Consider the following 8,746-nt stretch of genomic DNA (forward strand, 5'->3'; position numbering starts at 1 on the left):
CCAGAAGCCAGATAGCAAGTCAAATCTGACAGGGGTTGTAGTCCCTCAAGCTACTCTCTAGTCAACATGCTAGCAAGTTGCATGCTGCAATGTAAGTTTAATTGAATTTTTTATTATAAGAAACATAAATATCTACTCTGGGTCATAGTTTTGCACAGATCACCTCCATCCTCCCCCTTCTGGGGTCCCCTGACAGCACTCATGGCAGCAGCAGTCAATGGCTCCCAGAGCTGTCTCTGAGCTAATGAGAATGGAGAGAGCCAGGAAAGGCATGGATATTGTGCACATTGCTGGATTGAGATTGGTCTCAGGTAAGTATTTTGTGGGGATTGGGAGGAGGGGTGGTTAATGCACAGAATTTTTTTTTTTATTGCCCTTCAGGTAAAGAATTGCTAAATGTAAAAAACTCTGCCCTTAGAACCCTTTTAAGCAAAAGTGTAAGGAAAGGGAAAAAGACCAGCATTATTTTTTGAAGAGTAGAGATGGAGTCAAACCATTGTCGGGTGTTTGTGTTGGGGTATGCATTATGAAGATGCAAAATGTGTTTTTGAGAATGTAACTAATATTTGCTATATTTACGGATTTTCTTTGGTATTTTCTTAGTAGCCGATAACCTTTTAGGTGTAAGTTGTGACAGACCCTGGGAAGAATTAAGAAGTGCTACATTACAGGTGTGTTTCTTTTGATGTTTTGTTCAAAAATGAAAAGCCAAAATAACAAGAACGGTGGTGTTAGGCTGCCAAAAATAAATAAATGAATGCCCCACAAAGATCACTTAAAGTGGAGCTCCAGGCTCCATCTGATCAAATTAAAAGTCAGCAGCTACAAATACTGTACCTGCTGACTTTTAATATTATTACTTACCCGTCCAGGAATCCAGCGGTGTCCTCACCCGAACCAATTTTTTTATTTGGCTCTTCGGTGCTGGCTTCACCATCTTGGCTATGATAAACCCAGCAGTGAAGCCTTTCAGCTTCACAGCCAGTTACCTTCTGCACATCCACAAAGCACAGCACGCTTTGTGAATGGCCCGGTGGTAGGGGAAGGAGGAGGGTTGGAACATCCGGCTGAGTTTCTCGCAAGTGGGAACGGGTACCTATCAAATCAAGGTTCCCGTTCCCCCCTCCCTTCCCGGAAGCTGGCAAAATGTGGCAGCGGAGGGGGGGGGGGGGGGGGGGAGGTAAACTAGCAGAGCTTCACCTTTTGTGTGGAGCTCTACTTTAAAATGGAGAGAAAAGATTAAGTCAAAACAGGTGTGGTACTGCTTGTGGTTCTGGGAGAAATCTATCTTCAGGTCCTCCACGTGGATGCATTTCTGGAAAGTGGATATTTTGTGGTACAAGGCAAGAACTGGCATAAAGGATCTGCATAAACACCCTGGCATGCCAGGAGGTGGTTTGGAAGGAGCCCAGCAACCTCACCATCCCTGTCCTCTATGAAGCTGGTGGGGGTGCATAATCATTTCTCTCTTCAGCAAGAGTCTTTGATGGATATTGGAGTCCCCATACTTTCTAAACATGTGCATCCCCTGTGTTCTCAAAAGGAAGGGCCTTTCTGCTTTGTTTAATAAATACAATTTGATTGTACAAATCAGTAACTGTTCAGGCGTGTTCACATCTTATTTATTGTGGGCTGGAACATTGGTTAATCAGATTTTTTAACATACAGTTCCCTGTCCATTGTCCTAATGACAAATTTATTTATACTGATCTAAACTCTACCAAAGTAACAATGGCCATACGGTGTGAAACTTGTGCTCAGGCACTTGGTCAGATTACGGACTAGATGCAGACGTTGTCCAATCAGATTTCACAGTGTATGGGGAAATTAGTTGGGCAGAATGCACAATACACAGACATGTATTGAGAAGATGTTTTCATGGAAATTTGAGGTCCACCCATGTTTATAGACTATCACCATGAAATGCACACAATTACATTTCAAAACTTATGATATTTCACATCCAAGTCAAGAGGAACATCCGCACAATTTTTGATATGAGGAAGATCTCTAGAATGAATATTGACTTGTTTCAAAAAGAAGTTAATGAAAGGGAATAAAGCTGGAAGCAATATACTCTGTGTGCTAATAAGAAGCTCATTAAGATGATCAGCATTACAATGAGCAAGTGCTGGATGCGCGTTCTCCTGTATTTAAGAATGTGTTTGTGCCTGGCACACACCAATTCCATGCAACCGGCTCAAGTTGCCAGCTGTTTTCTACTTACTTTAATTATGCACCGTGTCGCAATTATTGTGCCTCCGCACGCAAACGTGCCACCATGTTCGTAAATCAGCCCCATGGTGTCACATTCTAATCAGCTAATTAACTCAAAACACCTGTAAAAAGGTTTGCTGAGCCTTCAAATGGTCTCTCAGTCTGGTTCAGTAGGTTACACAATCATGGAGAAGACCGCTGACTTGACAGCTGTCCAGAAGACAGTGATTGATGCCCTCCAAAAGGAGGGTAAGTCATGGAAGGTCATTGCTAAAGAAGCTACCTGTCCACAGATTGCTGCATCCAATCATATTAATGGAAAGTTGAGTGGAAGGAAAATGTGTGGTAGAAAAAGGTGCACAAGCAACGGGTATAACCGCAGCCTTGGGAGGATTGCGAAGCAAAGGCCATTCAAGAATTTGGGGGGGGGGGGGGGGGGGGGATTCATGAGGAGATAACTACGGTTGGTGTCAGTGCTTCAAGAGCCACCACGCACATACTAATCCAGGACATGGGCTACAACTGTCACATTGTGTCAAGCCACTCCTGAACCAGAGACAACGTCAGAAGCATCTTACCTGGGCTAAGGAGAAAAATGACTGGGCTGTTGCTCAGGGGTCCAAAGTCCTCTTTTCGGAGTTAAGTACATTTTGCATTTCATTTGGAAATCAAGGTTCCAAAGTCTGGAGGAAGAGTGGAGAGGCACAGAATCCAAGTTGCATGCGGTCCAGTGTGAAGTTTCCAGTCTGTGATGATTTGGGGAGCCGTGTCATCTGCTGGTGTTGGTCCACTGTGTTTTACTGAGCTCACCAGCACGCTTCTAGGTACTGTGCTTAATGCTCACAGGCATCTTCTAGCTCAGGGATATGCAATTAGCGGACCTCCAGCTGTTGCAGAACTACAAGGCCCATGAGGCATAGCAAGACTCTGACAGCCAAAAGCATGACACCCAGAGGCATGATGGGACTTGTAGTTTTGCAACAGCTGGAGGTCCGCTAATTACATATCCCTGTTCTAGCTGATTCTCATCCAAGGTCACGTCAAACATTTCTGGTGGGCATTGTGCAAGTTTGTCAGCTATAAACTGTACATTTAGGCGTTTTTGGATTTTCAAAGCTTATGGCAGAGACACTTTGACGTGAACAATGAAGTCTTGATTAGCTGTGCCAGATGATTAATGGTAAAAAAAAAAAAAAAACTGAATAAATTACATTTCCATACTGTGCTCATAAACCACATAGACAGGTGTAAATATGCAATAAAAAAGTCCATTACCACCACCAAACCAGTGAAAGTGAAGTGTAATTCCTGTTTCTGTGAAGAATAAAGTGCCGTCTTCCAAATGAAACTGTATACTTCTTTATGAACCACCCTGCACTGCTAAACTGAATCTGGTGTTTGAGCATATAATTATAGCCCTCCTGCTTGGATTATTTAACATGGATCTCTTGGCGAGAGAAATGTCTGCCGTCACCCTTGTAATGGATCACTCTATTCAGCGATGGACCAACTAATACTACCAGTCTCATAGAAGGTACAACATCATAAGGTGGTATATGCTCAGTCACTTTTTACTTCTGTTTTGCCAATACCATTCCCCTAAGACTTGATGAAGATGTTCCACTTGATTTACCTCCACAAAAACATCCTCTCTTCTGTCCTTGCTGTATTCATATTATATTCAGCCTCAGAGGACTTGGGATGAAGTCAATTTCACAGCCTTCTTTAACCTAACCACCAGTCTATGTTGTATTTCTCTTAAGCCCGGGTTCACACTATAACGTGCAGCGGATCGCACAGCAGCGCTGTGCGTCCCTGTTCCCCATTTCAGGGACGAATCAGGGCCGATTCTATGCCTGAATTCGGCCCTGAAACGCAGCCAAAGACGCAGCGTTTTTGTGCAGTGCGCTCCGCAGCCGCCCCTGGAGATATGTGAACCGGCTCCATAGGAAGCCAGTCACATTCTCCTACTATGCGCATTAGATGCGGGGAAAGGCACATCTAATTAGCATAGGTGTGAACCCGGGCTTAATGTGTAAAAAGTTCTTGGTATTGAAGAATATGACAGTGCCTGGTACAGGGACTTCTTCATCCAGACCCTCACAGTAGCTCACATTCGTCTTTACCACAGATGCCACCTGTTTGGTAAGGTGACTTTTTGATCAGGACAACAGTATACAGTCAATTTTTTCCTGAAAATCAAGTATTTCTCATAGAAAAGTATTGCTTATAATGTTTATACCCTTTGTGTGCATTGGAACAAAACAAAAAAGGATGAAAAAAGCTAATTGGACATAATGTCACACACAACTCGAAAAAAGGGCTGGTTAAAATTCTTTGCACCTTTAACTTAATATTTGGTTGCACACCCTTTGGAAAAAACAACTGAAATCAGTCGCTTCCTATAACCATCAATAAGCTTCTTACACCTCTCACCCGGAATTTTGGACCACTCTTCCTTTGCAAACTGCTCCAGGTCTCTCTTATTGGAAGGGCGCCTTTTCCCAACAGTAATTTTAAGATCTCTCCACAGGTGTTCAATGGGATTTAGATCTAGACTCATTGCTGGCCACTTTAGAGCTCTCCAGCGCTTTGTTGCTATCCATTTCTGGGTGCTTTTTGACGTATGTTTGGGGTCGTTGTCCTGCTGGAAGGCTCGATTCACACCTATGCATGTTGCTTTTGGGCGTTTTTGGAGGTTTTTTTTTCATGCTTGCCATGTTTTTGAGCAGCGTTTTTGCGGCGTTTTTGCCACGATTTGCGTTTTTTTTTTTTACGGTTTTTTTTACAGTCTAAAAAAAAAAAATTTTAAAAAAAATTAAAAAAAAAAAAAAAAAACACGGCAAAAACGCATCAAAAACACAGCAAAAACGGTGCACTTGCGTTTTTGATGCTTGTCCATTGAAATCCATTACATGCAAAACGCTGCTTTTTGCATGAAAAAAAGTCCCCGACCCTTTCCAAAAATGCAGAGAAACAAAAAGGCATTGATGTGAACATGTTCCATAGGAACCCATGTTAAAAAATTCCCGTGCATTTCTGCAAAATGCAAAATGCATCAAAAAAACGCGCTAGTGTGAATGGAGCCGAAGACCCAAGATCTCGGATGCAAACCCAGCTTTCTGGCACTGGGCTCTACAGTGCGACCCAAAATCCTTTGGTAATCCTCAGATTTCATGATGCCTTGCACACATTCAAGGCACCCAGTGCCAGAGGCAGCAAAACAACCCCAAGACATCATTGAACCTCCACCATATTTCACTGTAGGTACTGTGTTCTTTTCTTTGTAGGCCTCATTCTGTTTTCGGTAAACAGTAGAATGATGTGCTTTACCAAAAAGCTCTATCTTGGTCTCTTCTGTCCACAAAACGTTTTCCCAGAAGGATTTTGGCTTACTCAAGTATGTGTTGGCAAAGTGTAGTCTTGCTTTTTTATGTCTCTGTGTCAGCAGTGGGGTCCTCCTGGGTCTCCTGCCATAGCGTTTCATTTAAATGTTGACGCATAGTGCGCGCTGACACTGATGCTCCCTGAGCCTGCAGGACAGCTGGAATTTCTTTGGAACTTGTTTGGGGCTGCTTATCCACCATCCGGACTATCCTGTTGTTGCAACCTTTCATTTTTCTCTTCCGTCCACGTCCAGAGAGATTAGCTACAGTGCCATGGGTTGCAAACTTCTTGATAATGTTGCACACTGTGGACAAAGGCAAATCTAGATCTCTGGAGATGGACTTGTAACCTTGAGCTTGTTGATATTTTTCCCAAATTTTGGTTCTCAAGTCCTTAGACAGTTCTCTTCTCCTCTTTCTGTTGTCCATGCTTAGTGTGAGACACACAATGCAAAGACTACATGAACTTATCTCCTTTTTATCTGCTTTCAGGTGTGATTTTTATATTGCCCATACCGGTTACTTGCCCCAGATGAGTTTAAAGGAGCATCACATGCTTGAAATAATCTTATTTATCCACAATTTTGAAAGGGTGCCAAGAATTATGACCAGCCCATTTTTTGGAATTTTGTGTGACATTATGTCCAATTTGCTTTTTTTCCTCCCTTTTTCAGACGAGTGCGGGAACCAGGAAAAGTGAAGTCACATACGGAGACTGTTACATAAAAAAGAAGATACTTTAAAAATAAGAACTTTATTAGGGTGGACAAATCTCTCTCACAGCCATCATATTACAGATAATTAAATTCAAAAAATGAAATCAAAACATTTTAATTGGTGATATATCACACCTATGAAGTCTTCACTAAGCAGTGCATATAATCTGGGTGGGGAGAGAGAGTGTGTTATCCAAATGGAAATTGAAGTCAGGTGTAGATGGAAATAGTTCAAGGAACCATCCAAAGCAACATATAGATTCTATGTAATGTATAAAGAGCATTAAAGAGGCTTATTGTTAGAATGATTGAAACATCCCAATACCGATCTAATCCTAATGAGAATAATCAAAAGAAACACCAACCTATTTGGGAGATCTCAAAGCATAATGTCAAGCTCACATCAAGCGGATTGGATATACTCAATAGGGATCCAGACTTTAACGAGTGTTCACAATAGGATATTACACAGGATCTCAGTCAAACACCAGATCTACCAGGATCTGTGGACAAACATATCATTAGAAATGGTTCATACAGGAACACATCATAAGGGTCATGCCAACACATATAACAAAACACATACCAGTCGATCAACTCCACAGCGTGTCTCTCCACCACCATGCAAGCTGCCACAGGGAACATCTGAAAAATCAGTTCCCCTTAAAAACAATGAGATACACCTGATTCCTATCTGTTGAGATGTCATTAGCGTGCGCCTAGGCGCCGCAAGATGACCTCAACGGATACGACTCCAGACAGTGCATGTTAACAGTACTGCACGACGATTTGTAACTGTGAAACACAAAAAACAAAAACGTCGGCCCCTCCACAAGTCTAATATCTGTGTGCGCCATCTAGTGAATCTAACACAGAAGACAAGAAGATGGGGAATCACACATTTGCCCAAAAGAAATAGACCCCCAAAAACAACTGGAAGTTGGACCGGTCCTGTGTCTCTCGGCGGCTCTCGGCTCCTCTCGTAGTGCTGTGGGCGGAGCCGAGCGCCGCCGACATTCATACATAGCCGAGTGTACTCGGCTAGGTTTGGCTAGCTCCGCTCACAGTCCCGCCCTATGATGGACATAACACAGGGACTGGGCGTGACTGCGAGAGGAGCTAGCAGAACCTAGCCGAGTACACTCGGCTATGTATGAATGTCGGCGGCGCTCGGCTCCGCCCACAGCACTACGAGAGGAGCTGAGAGCCGCCGAGAGACACAGGACCGGCTCTGTGTCTCTCGGCGGCACCATATTTAAAAACTGCAGTGACACTACAAGGCTGCAGATGGACACTGATAAGGCTGCATTGATGGGCATTTAAATGTAAGTTTTTTTCCTTAAAATTCCCTCCTAAACTTGGGGTGCGTGTTATACGCCGATAAATACGGTATATAAAATTGATCAAAAAACCCTAGAATACCTGATCCCCATAGTTCCTCTGTGGTTTCCTGGGTCACTTCCTGGGAAGCTATCCTATTATATGTTGCACTCCATGTGACTCTAGCAGCCATCTTGGGTCAGGCAAAGTCTGACTCCCAGGTTTGGAGCGCACTTTTGCAAATTGGCAGAGTAGGGACAGTACTAGCGCTATGGAAAGGTTGTTTACAAGGAGGGAAAACATTAGACATGTGCACAAAGGAAACATTTGTTTAGTTTAGTTTCTGTTGATTCATAATTTCGTAAGATGTGAGTTTTCCTATTCTAATTAGTATTTTCGTAAGTTTGTTTTTCATTTGATTGGAATGATCGTATTTCCGACATTTTATAGTTATGACAATTTCTTACATTATCTGTCAATTATAGATCTTATTGTTTTATCCACAACCACTTACCCCTGATGAAGAGGATCAACGTCATAACTCGAAACGCGTTGGCTACACTCTGTTGTGTGTTCACTAGACATAGCAAGTGGTCTTGTGTATGAAATGTATTGTGCATTTAGTCTGTAATTACATAGTTACATAGTAGGTGAGGTTGAAAAAAGACACACGTCCATCAAGTCCAACCTATGTGTGTGATTATGTGTCAGTATTACCTTACATATCCCTGTATGTTGCGGTCATTCAGGTGATTATCTAATAGTTTTTTGAAGCTATCAATGCTCCCCGCTGAGACCACCGCCTGTGGAAGGGAATTCCACATCCTTACCGCTCTTACAGTAAAGAACCCTCTACGTAGTTTAAGGTTAAACCTCTTTTCTTCTAATTGTAATGAGTGGCCCCGAGTCTTATTAAACTCTCTTCTGCGAAAAAGTTTTCTCCCTATTGTGGGGTCACCAGTACGGTATTTGTAAATTGAAATCATATCCCCTCTCAAGCGTCTCTTCTCCAGAGAGAATAAGTTCAGAGCTCGCAACCTTTCCTCATAACTAAGATCCTCCAGACCCTTTATTAGCTTTAGTTTCACCACTACGCATCTTTTTTCT

The 8,746-nt window shown here is 42.7% G+C and overlaps 1 pseudogene; it reads right to left on the reverse strand.

The window, feature by feature from the left end:
- Positions 1-3,023: 3,023 nt before the first annotated feature.
- Positions 3,024-8,178, reverse strand: LOC141128432 (voltage-dependent L-type calcium channel subunit beta-4-like; annotated as a pseudogene).
- Between the last annotated feature and the right edge of the window lie 568 nt (positions 8,179-8,746).

This window comes from Aquarana catesbeiana, linkage group LG01 (assembly GCF_042186555.1).
Source record: "Aquarana catesbeiana isolate 2022-GZ linkage group LG01, ASM4218655v1, whole genome shotgun sequence".
In the NCBI taxonomy this organism is placed as follows: domain Eukaryota; kingdom Metazoa; phylum Chordata; class Amphibia; order Anura; family Ranidae; genus Aquarana; species Aquarana catesbeiana.